This window comes from Dasypus novemcinctus, chromosome 11 (genome assembly GCF_030445035.2).
Source record: "Dasypus novemcinctus isolate mDasNov1 chromosome 11, mDasNov1.1.hap2, whole genome shotgun sequence".
Lineage (NCBI taxonomy): Eukaryota > Metazoa > Chordata > Mammalia > Cingulata > Dasypodidae > Dasypus > Dasypus novemcinctus.
Genome location: NC_080683.1, coordinates 102,947,902 through 102,971,374, shown reverse-complemented (window position 1 = coordinate 102,971,374; position 23,473 = coordinate 102,947,902). Strand labels below are relative to the sequence as shown.

The 23,473-nt window shown below is 37.4% G+C and overlaps 1 long non-coding RNA gene across 1 annotated transcript; it reads right to left on the bottom strand.

The window, feature by feature from the left end:
- Positions 1-604: 604 nt before the first annotated feature.
- On the bottom strand, positions 605-22,635 carry LOC139440015 (uncharacterized). The gene is made up of 3 exons (XR_011650130.1): positions 22,440-22,635; positions 5,656-5,829; positions 605-2,124 (listed from the first exon to the last, which is right to left on the bottom strand). It is a non-coding gene; the product is annotated as an uncharacterized lncRNA (long non-coding RNA).
- Positions 22,636-23,473: the final 838 nt, after the last annotated feature.

Genomic DNA, 23,473 nt, shown 5'->3' with positions numbered 1-23,473 from the left:
ATATGGTTAATATTAAGTTCTGTCTCATCAGTTAATGATTTGAAACATTGCAGGAATCTTAGAACTATAAAAAATTAAACTTGCTTCTCCTGAATTACACGATGACAGATTAACCGGCTCATATCTAAAGGCACTTTCTCCTCCTCTTATAATGACTCCTTTACATAATATGAAATATTTTGCCTATCTTTGCTTTCTTTTGGGTTTTATTCTGAAAAATGGTCCTTTAAATCTGTTAAACACCCTAAGTTTCTTTGGAATTAAGAGAGGATTTCTATGCTAAATGAATGAACAAAGGAATAAATAAATAAGCTATTTTACCTTAGGGGTTTTGCAATGAAGACTTAGGAAGAAACAATGATTATTTATCCTAGAGAGGCAATTTAAAGCTTTTTTTTCATGTACATGAAAGGGAGTGATGCACTAATATTGATTTTCTGAGAACACAGAACCTCAGGAAACGGGCTTGCACTGTACCATGGGAGACTCAGAATAGGGATTTATTAGAAAGAATTTCTGTACAGAGAATATCGTGAAGCACTGGAAAGGACTAATGAGGGTAGTTGCAATGGGCACTTCTCTGATGATTCTTTAAAATAACTTATTTTCATCTGTCTGAGACAACTTTATTGTGATTACACATGGAAAAGAGGATTGCATAGATAAGATAAACACATTTTTTCTTTTCTTTTTTTACAAAGAAGAGATGATTAGTTTAATATGTGACTTTTCATGAATTTATTTTTCAAAAAATATATGTACAGTATGGAATTATAACATGCTTCAATATCATATTTTAAGCAATTTTAAATGCTCTGGTTAAAGCATAAAATTATGAGCTAAACACAATAGCTAGATCAATTTGTGAGTTTTTCCTGTGTGCTGTGTATTCAGCTTGAAGATGAGGAATATTTGTCAGCTCAAATTCAACCATCCACTGTTGTAACCAGAATAAATTTTAGGGCTAAAGATGAATATTCAAGAATTATTTTTAGGTGCTTTTATAACATTGCAATTCTAATCAGCAGGTGGAATTTATAGCACCTGGATTAATCAGAAAGTAATGAGGTAAAAATTGCTTCCTTTCTAGATATAGAAAAATTCTCTTCTTTTGCACTGGCTCTTTTTCAAGGGAGAAATCACTCACAGTGTATGTACTGAGAATATTGAGAACTTAGAAGGCATAGCAAAGTCCTGGGAAGCCTGCCATATGAGAGATAAGATATATGCTTATGGATCAGAGATGAATTTACAACTAAATGTGCTCTATTGGTACATTCGTCAGAGAGGATTATCTGTGTTGCTTGTCACATAACATGCACAGATACACCGCCACACATCTACTGCTACCTCTGCTATACAATATTCATTTTAATTAAGGGACTTTGCAACAAGGCACTACTCCCTGCCTTGTGGCCTTGTTCTCCTCCTGGGATTGTGTGGTGTTCAGTATGGCTGAGCTGTTGACTGATGACCGACAGTTCATTATTTTAAAAATTTTATTGTGATAACATATATATGCATAACAATACAAAATCTCCCATTTAATCACTTATCTGTGGGCAAGTCAATGATATTAATTATATTCCCGATATTGTGCCATCACTACCGCCATCCAGTATTAAAAATTTTTTCTTCATCCCAAACAGAAACTCTCTACCCATTAAGCAATACCTCCTCATTCACATCCCTCCTCTAGCCCATGGTAGCCCATAATTTATGTTTTGCCTCTATGAACTTGCTTTTTTGAGGTATTTTATAGAAGTGAAATATTTGTCCTTTTGTGCCTGGCTTATTTCGTTCAACATGACGTCTTTGAGGTTCGTCTGTATTGTAGCATGGACCTCTTAACATCTTGAAAGAAACGTGTCCGATAGTTTCATGACTTCCATAAGATTTAGTCCACTGTCATAGCTTCTGGTCTGGCCTGGACTGACCTGTCTGGGGTGGCTGACTGTGTGGAAGAGCCTCTGAAGGCCTGAATTTCAAGTGTCCACCTGTGCTTAGAAGCAACACTGTGCAGCGGGAGGTCACCTCTGGTGTCACTGCTGAGTCCTTTCAAATGCCTGGGTGAGCCAAAGGAAATGCAGTTCGCTAGTCTGAGTTCAAAAAAATCAGCTGAGGCTGAAACACACGAAATATTATGATATTTCCTGGATCTTGTGGTATTTGTAGCATGCATATGCATCGTAAAATTTGTTACTTGCTTTCATTCCTATTTTCCGTCTCAATCCTCTGAAAATAAGGGCAATATGAGTTTTTAGCATGGAAACAGATCTTTTTTTATAGCTAATGAACTAAAAGCAAAAGGAGGATAAAGGCTGTGTGTGTTGCCTACTCCTTGCTATTTTCCATATTGAATTTGCAAAATTCTTTTCACTTTTAGAGGCATATTGCACACATCAATATAAAATAGTTTTAAATAAACCCTTGCTTTGTTAACCTAGTATGGCTTGTTATAGGATAAACATATTAAAACCAAGCAGGCTATATTATTCTGATAAAATTAAATAATTTAAATATCTGGTTTTGTTGATGATGGTAATAAATCTTTGTTACATAAAACTTTTTGCTTTTCAATAGAGGTACAAAGTTAATCATATAAAGCATTATTAATAAGCATTTACTCTTTAAATTCAACCTGAGTTGAATCAAACATATTCTTCTAGCCATAAGACTCTATGGGAAAAAGTCTATTCAATTGAATATTTTATTTGTAACTCATTTCTTGATATAATGGTTTGGATTGATGTCACTGTAAGAATAATGAGGGAATAGTTTAATTCCTCATATTGTATAAGAATTTAATTAATTTCTAGAGACTCATATGACCTTCCAATTAATATTTTATTGTCAATTTTTAATATAAAGTTTTAGCTGGAGTCACCAGGATGTAGAGCCAAAGAATATATATTGACAAAAGTTAAAACTAAATTGTTTGCTTATTTATTTTCTCTCTGAAGGCTTTGAGAAATTAACATTTTCTTGTTTTTGAACACTAGATGGCACTAAAATATATCATGATAGATTCTGTTATTCCTCAGGAGAAAATATTAATAATTCTATGACTTTATAAAAGGGGATATTCTTTTTATATTTTTTAAACACTTAAAACAAGTTAAGTGCTACTAGGGCAATTGATTGCTAAAATAGGTAAGAAGACTATCAAACTGTAAAAATACTTAATTTGTGATTAGAATTACTCAAAGTATTATTCTAGTGTCCCACAGATGTTGCTTTACGTCAGACCTCTTCATCATATGAGGCTGCAACCCTTTAGGCTCATTCAGAGGAAGTGATACATTGCAAATAGAAATAATGAATGGGTTCTTTGACTATTTGATAATCTGATTCATGAGGAGGAATGCATCATATGAGTGCACTGGGAAAATATTTAAATTCTTGACGGGAAACACAGCCTTAAGCAAAGACAACATACAACTTAAGACATGCCACTACATGAAGACATCAGTGACAAATTTATCTTCAATCCAGGGAGTATTTGCTGTTAGTCACTGCGCAGGATAATTTGAAATGCCTAGAAATCTCACTGCTTAAAGGATTTCCTACATTTGATAGAAATCTTAAAAGTTTACCCAGTATCATCAATAACATTTTGTGAAACAGAAAGTAACTTTTATATATTAGCCATGGTAATAATAAAATTTATTTTTGGTCAGCTCTACTAGAGGAAAAGCTGAGTTATCTCCCTTGTCATATGGAGATGCAACCCAAGAGTGCAGTCAGTCAACAAGGAGAGGCGGGTGAGTTACCTAACCTAAGCATTCTAGTCTTGTGATATTTATAGCATTTGTCTAGTTTTTAAAAAATGTACCTTATTGTGACATTATTCCAAAAATGTATTTCTTTTTATTTGTAATTTTGTATTTGTAATTTTGCATTCTTTTACGTGTATAGAGCTCAAAAAATGGTATAAGTTTCAAACACCACAAACCTGCTCCAATCCCGTTTAGGGCCTGTGAAACTCTGGCTTCCACTAAGCTCTCTGGCCTTATCTATAGTCCTCTCTTTATCTTGCATTCTTATAAAAAGTAATTATTCATTTTTTATTATGCACAGCCTATGCTTTTTGACTTCTGGGCTTTGTTTATGTCATCCTCTTTGTATTTTTATGTGCTTTTCTTTGGCTCTGCCTTTCTAGTTTGCAATTGTCCATGTCTACCAGACCTGGTTCATATATCATTTCCTTTATGGAAAGGGCTCTGATCACTCTCCCAAGCCTCCACGCTTCCTCAAGCCAGTCAAGAGTAATTTCCCTGTCATCTAAGAAAATCTATTTCTTTTGTGACACATATCCATGTATACTTTGTATTACACACACACACACATATGGTGCTATACATGTTTTATTTCCCCTGTTGGGCTTCTTAACTTCCTGACGAAAGGGTCTAATCTTACCCATGTTTGCATTCCTATAGTACCTAGCACAGTTCCTTATACATCATAGGTAACCCATAAATATGTGTAAATTAAATTCATGACTGCATAAACATTGTTTGATGTGAAGGTAACAGCATTTGTTGTTTTATGCATGTTTGTTTGAACTCTTAATATATATATGTTGGACTTAGGTGTACGTTTATATTTATATTTAAAATAAAATATGCAGCAAACAGAGACTCTTGGAAAAAATAAGGGAGACTCTTTCATGAATAAGTTAAGAGCCCAATAGGGGAAGTAACAAACACACATAAATAAACATAAATATACATGTGTTTATATACCTATATATATGTTACAAGGTATACATGGATATGTGTCCCCATGTTAATAGATACACTTTATTTACATCTTTCCTTATTTTCTCCAGTGTTTGACAGAAATCATGGTTCTAGCTATGTATTATCAATATGGCAATATCATAGTTCCCTCTTTTAGTGTATTTTTGGTTTACAGGGTATACTTCAGCCTGCAGGCTAAATCCAGCTCCCTGACTGTTTCATATATAAAGTGTTATTGGAAAACAGTCACACCCATACATTTACATAATGACTCTGGCTGCTTTCATGCTACAGTGGCAGAGTTGAGTAGTTGTGAAAGAGATGCTATAGCTGATACAGCTAGCACAGCCTAAAATCTACACTGTCTGGACTGTTAGTGAAAAAAAGTTGCTAATGGTGGTCTAAATCTTGTTGGCAGCTAGGTTGCCAGGTGAGTGGAAGGAAGATTTCAACAATTTTTCTTAAAAAGAGTAGGACATGAGAGAGCTACTTGAAGTTCTGTTTTAGTGCTCTCACTTTTTCAGATTTTGAGAGGTTAGTATCCTAATTAGACAGCGGTAACTACTCCAGAAAAAGAAGAAAAACAAGGAGGTCTGATGCTTCAGCATTTTTGCTTCTTTTTCCTGAAGTTTGATTTGGAATCAAGGTGAACTTCTCTTAATGGAGTCAAGGTGTAAATTATAAGGGAAGCAGATGTGGCTCAAGTTGATGGGGTCTCTGCCTAACATATGGGAGGACCTGGGTTTGATCCCTGGGGCCTCATGGTGAAAGAGAGGAAGAGAGGGCATGCCTGCACAGTCAGCCAGTGCCCACGTGGCAAGCCGAGTGCCCACTCGGTGAGGTGAGTGCCCATGTGGCAAGCTGAGTGCCCACTCGGTGAGGTGAGTGCCCATGTGGCAAGCTGAGTACCTACCTGGTGAGCCGAGTGCTTGCATAATTGAGTCACACAGCAAGATGGTGATGCAATAAAAGAGAGACTAAGGGGAGAGTCAAGGTGAAGAGCATCAGAGACCAGGACTGAGGTGGTACGATTGACAGGGAACCTCTCTCCACATCAGAGGTCGCCAGAAAGGAATCCTGGTGAATCCTAGAAGAGAAAGAGGAGAAGACAAAAAAGAGAAATAGATACAAAGACCACACAGCAAATGGACACAAACTGCAAAAACAGGGTGGGGGAGGGGAAGGGGAAAAACAATAATAAGTACTTTCTAAAAAAAAGAATCTTCTATAAAAAGTTGTTTAAAAAAGATGTAAATTATGAAATAATTCAATGGATTTACTTAGACTTACTGCAAAATTCCAGGGATAAAGTTGCATGTTCTCCCTTCAAATGGGTCATGTATTAATAGCTAAGCAATTGGCACCACAGCATAATTATACCATTTTCTTCACAGTGTTAATGAATAGTGTATATTTGTAAATGTAATGCAAAGAAATTAAAATACATGTATCAAAGGTATCTATTTCCTCTTATATAGCTTAATTTAATACTTCCAAAATTAACTCCTGAACATCAAGTTGAAAATCCAACCAGCTCTCATATTTTATGACCCTCCTAAAGTTTTTTATCCTGTTGACCATTTCAACTTCTTAAAACATGTTTTGACTTCTTTGACATTGCAGTGTCATCATCTCCATCCACCTCTTTGGATGATTTTTGTGCCATTTCTCCTCTTCTTTCCTTCTGAAAAATATGAGTATATCACAAGGTCCGAGGTTGTTCTTATGCTTCTCTAAATATTTACTCTGATTCTTGGAGTGCTCTTCTTTTTTCACAATTTCAGCTTGAACCCCTATATAAACAACACTCAACTTTTCATCTCTACCATACTTTCTTTCTTTAACTTCAGCCCTACACCTGTAAATGCCTGCAGTGAGTTATAAACTCAACTTATTTTGCAGTCAGAAATACCCTAATTCTGTCATTTTCTTAGTAACTGTAACTTGAAAGCCCAGTGTCATCTGCCCTCTTTCTTCCATATCAGGATCATCCTCTCCCACAGTGCAGCAGTTTTCCCCTCTGTCCCAATATCATTGCCAGCATATTGGTCCACATCTGTAGTACCTCCGTCTCACAATACGGAGAGGATTTTTAACCATTTTTTCCCTGATTTGGTTTTTATCCAGCCCATTTAAAAAATACTTTATATTAAATTCATTCATTTATTCTTTGAGGGTTTATAAAGATTTTAGAACATGCATCATCAAAATGATTTTTCTTGATTGATATCATTCGTAATTAAATCAAGAGGAGTAGTTTAATATGATGGAAGGTGTTCTCATTCATTTAACAAATATTTAGGGAAGTGGATGTGCCTCAACTGATAAAGCATCCACCTACCATATGGAGGGTCAAGGGTTTGATACCCAGGGACTCCTCACCGTGTGGTGAACTGGCCCATGCGCAGTGATGCCATGTGCAAGGAGTGCCATGCAATGCAGGGGTACCCCCGTGTAAGGGTGCCCCACACTCAAGGAGTGTGCAACACCAGGAGAGCCGCCCCGCATGAAAAAAATGCAGCCTGCCCAAGAGTAGTGCCACACACATGGAGAGCTGAGGCAGCAAGATGATGCAACAAAAGAGACGCAATTTCCCAGTGCCTCCTGATAGATAATGCAAGCAGACGCAGAAGAACACACAGTGAGTGGACACAGAGAGCAGACAACTGGGGGGAGGGGGATAGAAATAAATAAAATAAATCTTAAAAACAAAAACAAATATTTAATTACACACCAATGATATGCCAGGTATTATTCTAGGTTCTGGAAATATAGTAATAAAAAGATAGCTAAAGACTCCCTCAAGGAGTCAATTTGGGGAATAGGCGAGAAACAAGATAAAGAAGTGGAATTATAGTATGTTAAAGATATGTGCTAATGAGTCATATTACGAGGGTAAGGAGATATGAAATGTTGAAGGTGGCTAGAGAAAAGACCACTAAACATTATTGTTTTAAACTTTTTATTTTGATAAGATGATTTTTGAGCAGAGACATGATGAAAGTATAGGAGTTAGCTATGTGGGTATATGGGAGAAGAGCTTTTGAGACAGATAAGAACAATAAGAAACAGAGAAAAGATGCCTAGTATTTCAAAGAATAGCAAAAAGGCTTGTGCAAATGGAACAGAGTGAACAAAACTGAGAGGATTAAGGAATGAGGTCAGAGAAGTGCAGAGGGACCAGATCTCACAGGGTTTGTTGGTCAGAGCTCTGTTAAGACAGAATATAGCTCTGGCTATATTCTGAATGAGATGGGGATTCGTTGGAGAGTTTTGTCCAGAAAAGGGACACAGTCAAGCTTAGTTTTAATAAAATTGCTTTGGTTACTCGGTTGAGTACCAGGGTCTCACACCCACAGGAATGGATTAGTTCAAAACAGAATATTTTTGGGGTTGACAAATAACTTCAAACTGTCACAGAAGGGAAGGGAAGAAAGCAGAACTGTAAAGGGAGAAATCTTAGGCTGCAGTTTAATGTCCACAAAGGCCACAGCCAACTCCAATGGGGATAGCTGAAGTTGGAAACAGGCAAACATAATTTGTAGTGATTGAGGTCAGAGTTGTGATTTTTGCGGGGAATGAGAAGGGACATGGTAACTAAATGGGGACATATAGGAGCCTGCTATGGTACAAAAAAAATGTATATCTTGATTTGGGTGGCTATTACACAGGTGTAATCAAGTGTAAAAATCTTTTGAGCTGTACACTACAGGTTTATTTAGTTTGCTATATGTGGAAGTTTGAAATTCTTTCATGAATCCCCAAAATAGAAAGATGTCTTTGCACTAATCCATTCCTGTGGGTGTGAGACCCTTTTCTTGGACTTGTCAGTGAGGAGTGACTCAGGCTGCCTTTCTGCCCTCTTGCTGGGTCTGATATAAACCACAGGAAAAAAGATACAGGAAAAAGAAGTCACCATATGTATTTTTTAAAGATTTATTTTTTATTTATTTCTCTCCCCTCCCCCTGCCCCCTGGCCCCCACCAGTTGTCTGCTCTTTGTGTTCATTTGCTGTGTTCTTCTGTGACTGCTTCTATCCTTATCAGTGGCACTGGGAATCTGTCTCTTTTTATTGCATCATCTGGTTGTGTCAGCTCTCCGTGTGTGCGGTGCCATTCTTGGGTAGGCTGCACTTTCTTTCACACTGGGCGACTCTCCTTATGGGGTGCACTCCTTGCACGTGGTGCTCCCCTATGCGGGGGACACCCCTGTGTGGCATGACACTCCTTGTGCGCATCAGCACTGTGCATGGGCCAGCTCCACATGGGCCAAGGAGGTCTGGGGTTTGAACCATGGACCTCCCATGTGGTAGGTGGATGCCCTATCCATTGGGCCAAGTCTGCTTCCCAGAAGTCACCATATTTGATCCTGCCATGTGAGAAAAAGAACTTCAGGAATGTAGAGAAGTCCCAAGAGGCTGAGAGAGGTCCCAGAGCCTGGAACCAGCAGAGCACAGAGACATGGAAAAAGTCTCCCTAGAAGCTGGGCCCATGGAGAAGTCCACGGATAAGGAGACAAGCCCAATGCGTGGTTGCCCACTGCTGAACTCTGGGAAACTGTAGATTTTGGAGGGGAAGGCAGAAATTGGTGGCCATCCTCTCAGGTCAGTATCACCAGTAGCTGACTTTGGTAAGAAAGTATCTCTGATGGTGCCTTTATTTGGACATTTCCTGGCCTCAGAACTGTAAGCTTTTACCTTAAATCTCATACTCTCCATCAGCAGCCCTTGGTTAAACTAAGACTTTAGTCATAGTTTATAAACTATACTTCAATAAAAAACTTAAAAAATAGAGATTGAGGAGTAATTAGTTAGGAGGTGTGAGATATGTGCAGTACATCTGGAATAGCTACTATAGGGAATGAGAGAATAAGCAAGTCAAAATCAAGGTATTTGCAAAAAAAAGGGTTAGATTTCTGCACCTTGGATTCTCACCTGGACAAGAAAGGCAGTGAAGACACGGAAAGAATGATGGGAAGTAAGGACATGGAGGAGTCAGGAAAGAGGTGATTTATAGTCAGCAAACAATATAGGGAGGATACCTGAGTGTGAGAGCTGAAGGGAGAGAGCTGTAGTCAGAGAGGAGTTGACAAAAATGGTACTTGGGAGAAGCAATAGTTTTAGTTCTGATACCATCACAGGTCAGTTTTCCTGGGAAGCAGAGTCTGAGGCAGAGATTTGAGTGCAGGAAGATCATTGGGGAGAGCTCTGGGAATTAACACTGTTGGGAAGTGAAGCAAGCAGGACTGGGCAGAGGGATAAATTGAACTGTAATAGAGTTGAAACAAAGGCTTCTGTTGATTCTACAAGGAGATTTGGGGCTGGGATGATCCATCAGAGATGTATGAAATTGAGGCAAAGGGGCAGGATCATTATGCCCCCACATGGAACAGTCATTGGATGCATGCTACCCTTGGGAAGATGGTGAGACATTGGATTGTGTGACTCTCCTCCCCTGACAAGGGCAATTTGCAGGGAAGTTCTCAGTAGAAAGCTATCAGCTCCCAACCTTCTCAGTGTGGGAGAAATGAGTGTTTCAGTCCTGAAAGGAGGAACCCACCACAGCATCCACTGCAGATATATTCCAGGATTGACCATGACCTGGGTAGCTAAAGAGCAGGTTGGGAAAGATCCCTAAAGATGAGGTAGTCAGGGAGCCAGAGCCTGGAGTAATGGGCAACCTATTCACTTTAATGTTAAGTCATTAAAGATGATGTTAGTAAGACGGGAATGTGAGGAGGAAGTCTGTGAGCTAGGTGATAGGTTCTTCCAGCCCTTGGTCTTATCCAACCCTTTAAAGGAATAATGATCATTCTTCTACATTATGCTCACCTTGGGGCAGGATGTAGTTAAATTCCCTCCTTAGTTTCTGGGAAGTGTTCTTTCACATACCTTGACTTCTCCAACCTAAGCTCCAGGTTTATGTTAATCTGCTTTACTCCCATTAACTTCTCATCACTGATGACCCCCTTGTCTCTCTCTCAGTTATTCATTTCTGGATCATTAAATCATGAGCTTCTTGAGCACACAGTTTTCTGGTCACCATCTATAACTTAAACTTCTATCTAACTATCCCATTAAAAGACCTGGGTTCTCAGTTCTTTGATCATCTCATCTCCAATGTCTTCCCTCTCTACCTCACTCTACTTCAGCCACCCGCAATACATGTAAATGCAAAAGTGAGTTAGCAATAAAGGAAAATAATCAGTGGCAGTGCTACAGACCCATTATGACATGAAAGAATGTGAGTTTTTATTGGCATCAATTTGTAAGATCCTGGAACCTAAACAAACAAACAGACAGACAAACTAAGGAACATCTTCTGCCGTATTTTAGATAAATAAGTAGAGGAAAGATTTTGCAATTGGATGCCAGGAGTGCTAAACAATTCAAAGTGCTGATGATAATCTGGGAGGCCATAATATCCAGGGAGTTAAGAGAGTCCAGTAAGAAATTGAGAAACTACGAGAGATTGGAAAGACAAGTGGATTAGAGTTGTATGAGGTCAAAGGCTGAGTAATAGACTTGGAGGCATGAGAGGGGTATAAAACAAGAGGTTATAGTCAGAGAGTAAACAACTATAGTTTAACATTTCTGAGGTAGAGCAATTCTTAGTCAGCTCTTGATGTTCAGATGTGAAAAAATGTCTTTAGTTGCTACTAAGACTTCCCTGAGATCTGTGCAGAAGAGTGTGTGTAGTTTGGTAGTGAGAAATGGTTCTTCCAAGGAGAAAAGTAGCAAAGCTAATCCCTCTTAATATTTTAATAATGAAGTCTCAAAAAAGACTGTTAAATTGGTTGCTCTTTTTTCTACAACTTGTAAAAATTTTACGTAACTTCAATTTGGCATTTAATGGTATGCATTTTAAAGCTGGCTTAAAATTGTTTCTTATAATTTAATTTTATCCCCATTGAGATAGTATATTTCTGGAAGGCAGGAAGTTTTACTTTTATATTCAGATATGGTTTTTTAATTTCTCTTGTATTCTTCCATAGTAATTAGTCCAAGGAAGGCTAGGCAATAGGAACACAAGAAATATGGTACTTTTCAGTGATTCCAATTTTATGATCCTGTCATTTCAAACTGCACATAGATTTTCTACAATCCTTGGAGTTGACTAGGGCCAAATAGGGTCTTTCAGGTAAACTTCAATCTGCCATGAGGTTTAGGGAAGTAAATGGGTATTTTAATTTGCTAAAGGCTTCTGGGAGCAATGTACCAGAAATGGGTTGACTTTTATAATGGGAATTTATTAATTTAAAAGCTTACAGTTTTGAGGCTGTGAAAATGCCCAAATCAAGACATCATCAGAGAGGCTGTGTCACCAAAGGTTGGCTCCTGGCCTTCTGAGACTCCTTCCACATGACAAGATACATGAGGCATCTGCTTCTCTTCCAGATCTTATTGCTTCAGCTTCTGACTGTTCTATCTGTGACTTTCTCTCTTCCATATTCCTCTCTGAACTCCTGGGTTCCTTTTCCCTCTCTTTGCATCTTTTTCTCTGTGTCTTTGTTTTCAGTCCTCTGTTTATAAAGGACTCCAGCAAGAGGACCAAGATCTACCCTGGGTCACACCTCACTGATGTACTCCAATCAAAGACCCCCCAGTTAAGTTCAATCCAACCAAAGGGCACCAATGGAATGGATTCACTCCAAGAACATGATCTTTTCTGTCAAGAAACTGTCACAGTAGGCTAACCTGAAGATCTTTTTTTCCACTGCAGCTCTGCCAACCCATGATTAACACTTTCTTCAGATTCTCAAGGACAAGAAGATATTACTAATGAAATTTATCTAATGTTGATTGCTCCTTTGCCCTGGTTTCGTCTCTACTTGTATCTGCACTTCCTATAAAAACCACACCCTTTTATTTTCTATTTATAAATGTACATTTTTTGGTTTTGTTTTCTTCTTTGGAATAGAGGTTTTGTAGGGATGTGGCTTGAGTATCCCTCTCAAATTTTGGTAATAACAAATAATTTATGTTGGAACTTGGAGCAACATAAAAGATAATGTAATTGATATTACATACATCCTCATTTTTGCCTACCCCTTCATTTTACAAATATGGGATCTGATGGAGAGAAGAAGTAAATGCTTCAAAGACTTGCCTATCATCATATAGCTAGTTAGGGTGAAATCTTGATTTTGTCCAGTGCACATTCTAGGATATCAGTGGCCCTCCCATAATCATTCTGAACCCTAAACACTATACAGCTAGCCAACAGAAAAGGATAGAGGGGTTGGGATACATTATAGCAAGTTGGCAGGATGGAAGCAAAGGGAGGTTTAAGCTAGGATAGCCAAAGCAGAAGGGACACAATAGGAACATGGGAAATGAAGGATGAGTTTGTAGTGCAAGGGACTGGGCCCTGTATTCTAAAAGCTAGTCTTGGCAGAAGAATGATATAGTCAGTACTTAATCAGACTGGGCATCAGAGATCAGGAATTATCAGATCTCAAGGCAATTAGCTGGGGCATGAATTTGACAGTGGAGAGTAGCCTGAGCATCTCTGAAGTCGTGAAGGTAGGAACTGGGGTGATGGATGGATCATCTACATGGATGTTGAAATCTTCAAGAATGACAATGGAGTAAGGATGGAGAAAGATGCTGAGGTTAACACTAAGTGAGGGAGAGACTAGGAGATACACAGATGCAACAAGAAGGGGATGGTGTTGGATGGTAAAGTCTAATTGATGTGCAGTTCAGAGGAGCTGAAAGAAGGGCAAGAGAGGATATGGAAGTGTTAATCGTGAAAAATAAGGATGCACCTATCAGTATGCCCTAAAGCATGTGAATTATAATTGGAAAAAGTTTTCATATGAGAAGTCTTCAGAGGAAATGAAGAGTCAGAGATTTTTTATAGAGGATTGGTTCTTAAGTGCGGTCCTGGGATAAGTATCATTTGCATCATCTGTGAAAATTCATGGGCTCCATGTATATCATATTTACAAATATGGAAACTCATGTACAAATATGGAAACGAAATCAGAATCTCTGCAGATAGAGTCTGGAACACTGTTTAACAAGCATAACAAGTGTGATTCTTATGCATACTAACATTTGAAAACCATGATGCAGTTTAGAGAAGAGTTTCAGAATGTAGGAAAGTTTGTTTATGACAGACTTGAGAATTCCAAAGAGCATAGTAGACGGGCTTACGAGAGTGGAGGGGGAATGGGACTTGGGATTGGGTTAGGTGATGGGCTGAACATCATGGTGTTTATCCTCTAGACTGGGAGGCTACTCTGGGAGGCTTGGACTTCTGGACTGAGATGCTTGGGCAATGGTTCCATAATAACTCTTGAGCGATGAGGTGTTTGAAGTAATTCAAATGGGAAAAAAACTGCACTTAGCTGTGAAAAAGTCACAATCCAGTTATAATTGTAGATCTACTAACTCCTACCCAAGTATAATTGCCGCAGCACCAAATTGAAATGATGGCTTATGCAATTTTCTGAGGAAACATATGCAGTTTAGTCTTTCAGAGTTTCGTCTTTCAAACATGTCTAATAGGAAAACTAATACATTTTTTTCTTTTAGCTGAAATAGGGAAGATTTCTTTCTACTTTCACTTTTCATTCCCCTTTGGTCTAAATTCCTATGACTATTTCGTTAATATCTGTGTGGGTCAAACTGCCTACCATGATGTGTATAGAATCAGAACATGGGTTTCTGTCTTCTTCAACTTTGTTTAAAGTAAGACAATATAATAAGATAGAAAACCCAATCAACTGCAAGTTATTTTGATCCATGCCTTGTGTGTGTGTGTATGTGTGTGTAGTGGGCTTAGGAGAGAGAGAGGGTGGGATACAAGAAAGAATGAGGGGAAAAAAAGTTTTACTTTTTTTGTTCTTGATGGCTTTGTTCTTTCTGCTACTTAACAATGAAGAAAACATGAATAATTTGTAATTTTTTTTCATAATATAACTGCATATCATCAAAGATATTATTTTAATGTTTCTGACTAAGAAACATTCATAGTAAGTAATATGAAATAAATCATTAAAATTTAGACCATTCGTTTTTAGTTGTCAGTGGTTCTGATCAACACTCATCTCTTTAGCACTCACTGTACACTCACCAGGCATCATTAATTATTTATGTTCATGAAGGCAGAAGTCACAGTCCTAAAACTCCTCTGTATTGCACTAGAGTTTATAGTACTTAGTAAACTCTCAATACATATCAGTAGATTTATACTGCTGTGAATGGTAAGATAGATTTAAATTCATTCATGATCCCCAGTTGGAAAATTTGAGATCTGTTCCACTGCTCATGGAGGGATTCGTGAACATTTATAAGTGAAATGTCTGCTGGATGATATGAGATTATTCCAGGAAAAATCATTTCTGACAAGTGGGCATTTATTTACTCAATGATAAATTTGCAAATGAGTAATGATATATGTCCAAGCTTGCCTTGATAAGATTTGCACTTTTTTTAAAAAAAGATTTACTTTATTTCTCTCCCCTTCACCCTGCCCCCATTGTCTACTCTCTGTCTCCATTCACTGTGTGTTTTTCTGTGTCCACTTGAATTCTTGTCAGGTGGCACTGGGAATCTGTGTCTCTTTTTGATGGGTCATCTTGCCACGTCAGCTCTCCGTGTGTGCGGTGCCACTCCTGGGAGGGCTGTGTTTTTCACATGGGGCAGCTCTCCTTTCAGGGCACACTCCTTGCATGTGGGGGACCCCTTTGGGGGGGCACCCCTGTGTGGCATGGCACTCTTTGTGCATGGCAGCACTGCATGTGGGCCAGCTCACCACATGGGCCAGGAGGCCCTGGGTATTGAACCATGGACCTCCTATATGGTAGGTGGACCTTCTATCAGTTGAGCCATATCTGCTTCCCAGATTTGCACTCTTAAACACTTTCAAAAGTTAGAAAAAAATGTATATCATAAATCCTTTTTGGAAACAAATATGGTGTTTAACTGCAATCTTTATTGTAATTGTAATTTGCATACATATAGATTCTCCAGAGACCCATGGTTATCAATTTCCTCTTGATAAAGATGAAGCAGTTGTTGCCTCTCTTTGACCACAACTTATATGCATATACTGTATCTGTCAGTAATTTTATTTTTCTGTGTGACCTATTCTGAACTACCAACATGTGGCTCTCTTTGCCTTGTTTCTGAATGTAAATGTTTTCCTCTCTGACATGTTATGTCAAAGGTTGAGGTTATTTTCAAATATTAAGAAACTAGTGACAATTCATATGGCAGAGATTTTTAAGAAAATGTTTATTACCATTTTTAAAGTGATAACCAACTATTCTCCATCTTCCCTGAATATGAAATAAATAATCAATAAGCTTAAATTGATGCAAAGTACACTTAGAGTAGATATAGGAGGAATTCTGCAACAAAGAGTGTTGTTCAGCTTTTGAATGGGTGTCATAGATGGTAGGTGGAGTCAGAATAGATTTTTCTTATTAATAAATCTTGACTGCCTTACTTAATAAGATCTGAATTATCACAGGAAAATGTATATTTCTCATCCTCTGGAAATAAAAATGGCCCCAAATTCACACCAAAATGTCCTTCTTAAAAAGGTCTCAGATTTTCTCAGAGCTGGTAATAATCAAAGGATGTGGAATAGATTTGATTGAAGACTGTGAGTGCTGCTGTGGAAAGACTGCTAAAGTATTTTTTTGAGTGCAAAAAAGCAAGATGCAGAACACTGGTATAATATGGGTATGAAAAAAAAGGTTGCAAATGTCTGTAAATGCATAGACATTCTGAGGAAACATACACATGGGATGTGAAACTATGCTTGCTTTGAGAAGAGCAATTGGATGTTAGAGGACAAGTGTGAGAGAGAGACCCTTTCTATTTTGAACCACATGCATATATCACCTATTTAAATAGAAATAAAAATAATAAATTTTTAAAATCCTACGTTATTTTTTTTTAACCCTGAAATCTACCTTATGTTAACCAAAGGGAAGTGGTTAAATAAATTACGTTTTATATATATATACTCCACTATATAATGGAGTGTACCCTGCATCTATTAAAAAATGAGGTAGATGGCACAGACAAATTAGTAAGTGAACAAAAGTAATGTTCAGTATGCACAGTTTCATTTCCGTACATTTTAAAAGATCACACAAAGAGCATTAAGTACATATGCTATTCTATACATCAATGTTCTTTTCTGGAAGCACACACAAGAAAGGGTTAATAGGGAGAGAAAGAAGAGATGTGATATGGGGACATTTCTGAGACTTGGAGTTGTCCTGAATGATATTGCAGGGACAGATGCAGGACATTATATATCCTGCCATTACCCACTGAATAGACTGGGTGAGAGTGTAAACTATAATGTAAACTATTATCCATGCGGTAAAGCAGTGCTCCAAAAGGTATTAATCAAATGCAATGACTGTGCCACACTGATGAAAGAGGTTGTTGATGTGGGAGGAGTGGGGGTGGGTGGGGAGTGGGGCATATGGGAACCTCTTATATTTTTTAATGTAACATTTTGTATGATCTATGTATCTTTAAAAAAAAAAAGACAATAAAATTTCTTATAAAAAAAAGAAAGGGTTAATAGGGAGTACTCTGAGGAAGAAATAGGGTAACCGTATGGGGCGGATGATTTTTGTCATCTTATAGATTTCTGTAGTATTTGTATTTTAATATGTGCAGTATTCTATTTATTTAATAAAGACTTTGTCAATTTAATGCTTTGTCAATTTATGTCATACTTCTGTGGAAAATGGTCAATTGCATGTCATATTCCATATTTTCCCAAGCTGATATGAATCCAAGTGGATAGGCTAATTCATAGTGTACAAATCTCTTATAAAACCTTCACAAACAGATAGCAGTGAATCCATCCTAGAGAGTTTCTTTTTTTTTTTCTCTCTCTCTCTCTTTTGTTTTTTAGTCACATCCAGTCTTTACAGGTAATTTATGAAAAACAGGTTGGATTTGCCCAATTATTCACAATCACAGGACACAGTGGAAATGGCAGTGGCCTGAGCATCACTGTGGCCCTTCCACATGAGCACCTTCAGCCTAAGACTCAGCACTCTCTAAAAGAAAGGTAAGCATAGAGTTAATATATGGACCCTGCAATTCCACTCCTGGATATATCTCAAAATAATTAAAAATAGTGTATAGATTCAGAGAAATACTATTCACAATGGCCCAAAGGTGGAAATGGCGCAAGTGTCCATGAACGGATGAGTGGAGAAACAAATTATGATCTATCCATGCAATGCAATATATTCAGCTGTAAAATGGAATGAAGTTCTGATACATGCTACAGCATGGATGAACAATTTGTTATAGCAGCATTAGGAAACTAATACAGTGATTTATATTTACAACATAAAATTTAAGGGTCATACCAACTGCTGTATGTGTCTACACTTACTTGGCTAAGTAAGTCAAAGCCCAGTAAATACTGACTGCCATTTAATATTCTTCTCATTTGCTGCTTGCAGATAAACTGACTGGGTTTGAAATTGGGATCTACAACTTAGATACTGAAATCATGTACAGTACTCTGCAGCACTCATGGTTATCTTATTTTTCACTTTCCTGACAGCTTTAAAACTGTAAGTTCTCTTTCTTTTTGAGCTTGAAAGGTTTGACCAGGTCTCCACAATTTATATCGCAGGGTGGAGTTAAGCTTGCCTTGTCACAAAAAATACATTAGATAGCAAATCGCTATGGGAGGGTAGAATCATGGACACACTCTATTAGGTTTTCCTTGTGGAAAGGAGAAGAACACAGAGCCTTATTGTTTAGGGATGAGATGGTTGGCTCTTCCTACAGCTTCTTTATCTAGAGTGCTGATGAGATAGATCCTAGGGTCATGAGAGGGCCACATTTCAGTCACTTCAGGCAGAGGAGGTGTAATAGATTGAATCATGCACCCCAAGAAAAGACATATTCTCACTCTGGTTCCTGTGGGTGTGAACCCATTTGTAGGTAGGGGCTTCTGAAGATGTTATTATTAGTAAAGGTGTGACCCAACTAAATCAGGGGTGGTCTTAATCAATTTTATTGGAATATAAAGAGAAGCCAGAAGACATAGAAACCAGAAATCAGAGGAAGCTACAGGAGGAAACCATGTGATCCAGGCAGAGATGGAAGCCAAGGAACCCAAGGAACTGTGTCAAGCCACCACCAGAATGCAACCCACTTCTGGAAGAAACATTGGTCTGTAGACAACTTTATGTTGGACTTCTAGCTTTCAAAACCATAAACAATAAATGCTAGTTATTTAAGACAATACATTTTGTGGTTATTTGTCATGGCAGCTCCGGCAAAAGAAGACAAGAAGGGACCTTTAGGGAGGGAGAATTCCCTAGTCTTCCCCTGAAATACACCCTCTGCCTAATGGTCTTCAGTATAAAAAAATTCCACTTTGAATCTGAATGCAGTGTGTTGTGGGAGAGGGAGTGGAAGGAAGAAAGTGCCTTGAATAGGGTGAGAAGTGTACATTCTGTGAGTCTATGAATAAGAATTGGCTATAATCAGAAAGATAGGTCTTTTTGACTTCAAAGGAAAGCATAGCTTCTCACATCTGCATACTACTCTCCAGAGCCTTTGTTTACTAGATCATAGGACTGTGGGTTTGAAATTTGGTCTACCAATTAGATGCTGTGACAATGTAGAATATTGCATGGCACTTAATATGTCCTTAATAAATGTTAACTGTTATCTTACTTTGCAGAATATTGAAAAAGATGATGGAGAGTAAAAAGGACTTTGCTACTCCAGTGCTTCCAATAAACACCCATACCTAGAGAAATATGAATGAAAATAGAATATCCTTCAATTATGTAAAATAGTCATTGTCATTCTAAATTACTCTTTTGACACAAAGAGAGTGTCTTGACTCATGATGTGTTGTAATTAGGTATATTTTCATTTTCTAATTGCATTTTAACAATAAACCCATCTTGTTTTATATGCATTGGGTGTCTATTACAAATTTTTAATTCTTATCTCAGCTGCATTTTAGTTGGTGGTGATGAGAAATATTAATAAATCCTGCCTTTATTCTTGAACTTTATTCTTAAACTTGGTTTACCAGGTTGCTTAGTTGAATTATAGTCGTATAATGTTGGTGCTCATTATAATGGATGTCAGTTATCCAAACAAAATCTCTCAATAGAAATGTAATAGAAGTCTAATTATGCATGTCACCACGTATTTGATTCAGTTTATTGGAAGGCCTGAAACTCCCTAACAGGCTTGGTATTCAAGGAGGAATCTAAACTTTCTGAAAAAAACTATTCAGAAAAAGCAATCCCAGGGTTATTTTTTTACTAATAATAATTCAAATATGTCCCAATTCCATTCATACCAGGAACAAAATGGGGCTAAGGGTAACATAGGGGTAGGAGTAGAAAGGCTATTTTACTCTTAGCTTCTTTAGCAAGCAGGGTCACCTGATTATTTGTAAGATTTCTTTTTTTTTTAATGGAAGAATGGGAGAATAGAAATTAAGTAGGAACAAAAAGTCTGCCACAGCCTGTGTATTCATGTTTTTTTTAAATTCCCAACTATTAATTATGAAAAAATCCAAACATTCAGAAAAACTGAAACAATAGTATATAAATTCATATATAATCTCGACTTAGATTCAATGATTATTAGCATTTTTCTCAAAAATGTTTTTGTTAAGTTTTGCACCTCAACACACTTTCTAGTCTCCCACATAACCATAATATCATTCGCCTAAGAAAATGAACTCAGTCCATAAAATCATCTAGTATTCATTACATATTTAAGTTTCCCCAAATTTCTGTGCAGTCATGATAAACTAGCCTCTCTTTTTTATTTCCCTTGCATCATCTACAAACCTTCAGTAAAGATTTTAAAAGACGTACCCTGGAAAAGAGTCTGGTGGTTATCAGAAGGGGACAACTTTGGGAGGCTATTGGAGCAGGCAGCTGGCAAAGGTTAAGACGACCTGTGCTTAGAAAGGTCCTGTCCTTGGTTTAACACTCTTCTGTCCCCTCATGAACTTCTTAGCATGCAGTGAGCTGAGATGCTCCTGGCGGCAGCAGGTGCCTGCCTAGCAGCAGGACCCGCCTCAGCGCACAGGATTCTGGGCACCGCGCCCCTGCGCTCCTTGGGACAGTGCGAGGAGCTGCAAGCCCGAATGGGCGGCGGGGGCGGGACCCGGGTCCACATCGGTGGTGGCCATGCCAGCAGGGGCAGCAGTAGCTGCACCCAGAGATATCCTGGTCCCTGCACTGTCTGTACAAAATATTTACACTGTGGGGTGAGGTCCGAGCTCTGGGACAGGAACTGCTGGTGCTCAGGTGTCAAACGGTGTCAGTAAATTATTACAAAATAAAACGTACTCATGGTCATCATAGTAAAGCATATCAGGGGGTAATTAGAATTTTTCCAAGCAGTTGATGGTCTCTGCTCTGGAAAGCTGCTGCCACATTGCAAAACAAATATCTGCAGGCTTAGAAGCAGAAATTAAGCTTAAAGATCACAGCAACAGCATTAGGCAGAAAATAACCCTCTTTTCACATGAAGCTTCAGATTAACAAATTTCAGAGGAAGGTAATTGAGAAATTATTTTCTCCTTGTAATTGAAGATACAGCCAGAGACTACATAAGCAGGTTTTGAGTTATATAGAAATCATGAAGCCACTTTCAGTTACTTATGCAACCTCTTACAAGATAGAGGAAATTTAAGAAAAAACATTAAAATGCCACTGTATGCATTTTCAGTTAAAATTAGAGACACAAAATAGATTTTTAAGAAGAGTTAAATCTTTTTAGAAAAAAGGTCCTGCAAGAACCCATTAGCACTAGGTGTACAAAAATTTATATTCAAAATAATTTATCTGAAATAAATAACAATGCTAGCACAGCCTATACAGTACTCTTAAAATCCCCAGCAACAGTTGCATCATCAAAATATTCTTCTCAAAATGAAATATTATAAAAATTTAATTGTGATGCATTTGCCAAGAGTGACTGATGTGACTTTCAATTATATTGATCAAAAATAAAATGGCTAAAAGTATACATTTTGATGACCTACTAAATAAATTTGCAGAAAAGCAAGCCAGAATACATCTTATGTTTAAGATATCACATTAATAAAGTATTATATATTATTATATAAATTATAATACCAAAATATAATTTTTGTAATTTATACATTTATGGTGTAATTGACGTAATGCTATTACTCTTGTTATGCTTTCTAAGTAATAAAACATTTGTGAAGGATAAAAGGCTTTCTATTTTCATGCCCTTAGCAGCATTTTTTCCCTGCTCTGGAAACAAGGGGCCGTATATTTTCATTTTTCATTGGGGGTCCACAAATTATGTAGCTGGCCATGATAGCAAAAGGTATAGCTCTGAAGTTCCACTTCTTCTTGAATTCCTTCTCTCTAAAACATAAACTGATAGATGATTTGATTCATTAGACATAGAATTGTTTCATGTATAAGAATACTTGCATTTGAGCATTCCAAAAATACGATCACTGAATAGATTTTGTATTTTAATGAATTACTAACATTGGTCCCAGCTACTCAAGCGCCCTGTGTCAGCTGTATCTACCAGTTTTTGGAGATAGGGAAATCATCCAACGTGAGGCCAGTTCCATGGTATGTGGAGAACAAGGTTGTTATATTCAACCTAATGGAGAAATTTTTGTAGACTTCCTTCGATTTGATCCCCTCCCATTGACTTACCACTTAGAACTCAGTGTCCATTTGTTCGACTTCACCCTGATAGCATTTTGCTCAGCCTGCAGTACCAATGACAAGAGGCTCAGGTGTTCTGGTGGCCTTCGGTTTGAAGCTTCAAAGATTTATGATTGGACAGGTGTCTGCAAAACCTCTCTGCACATGGAGATCAGCATATCCCCAAAAGATATAATGAGTAAAACTGGAAGAATAATGAAGAAAAATGACAGCACACAGAAGGGGAATAAACAGGGCATACCTCTGGTAAGTAACTCCCTGAAGAACTCTTAGAAAAGACTTATTGATTAATTGTATCAATCCATCATCCTTGGGCTGACAGCATCTATTTCCAATCTTTTCTTTGGGGAAGGGTTGTTTTATTCTTTTGCTATTATGGCTTAAATTCATATGAGAGTAAAACGAAAGGTTAAAAAACATCATATCCATTTTGTCATTAAGTTGCCACAATTCCTCTGTATTCTCATTATAGAAAAGGCCTGTATTGATTTTAATAACAGCTTAGATTATGTAAGAGAATTAACATGTTCCTTTTAAAAGGATATTTTTTCTTTCTGAATTTATCTTACAGAAATCAGCTTTCATTAATCATCAAAATCTTAAGCTCATTTGCTTCTAAACTCAATAATGTTTAAGGATTAAAAAAATCTAATTCTAGAGAATTTTAAATAAAACAGAACAAAACCTGCCTTTATCCTTTCTGGGAGAAGCTCACCTTTTTCTTTGTTGTCACTGGCAGATAACTCATAACTTATGATACTAGTACAGATTTCAGTGGTAAATGAGACCTTTGAATGTATTAATTTAGTTCTAGTTTTTGACAAATTAAAAGGCATAGAATACATAAATGCCTTAGAGATTTTGCTCTCATAGCTATCAGAAGTGATTTTTAAAAAGATATTAGCATATTTTAAATTGGACATTATATGTCAATTACAGATTTTGTTCTTTCCTTTCTTGGGAGTGAGTGGAAGTTAGATATATTAATATAAACTAAAAGGAGGATTGAAAGTGGATACTAA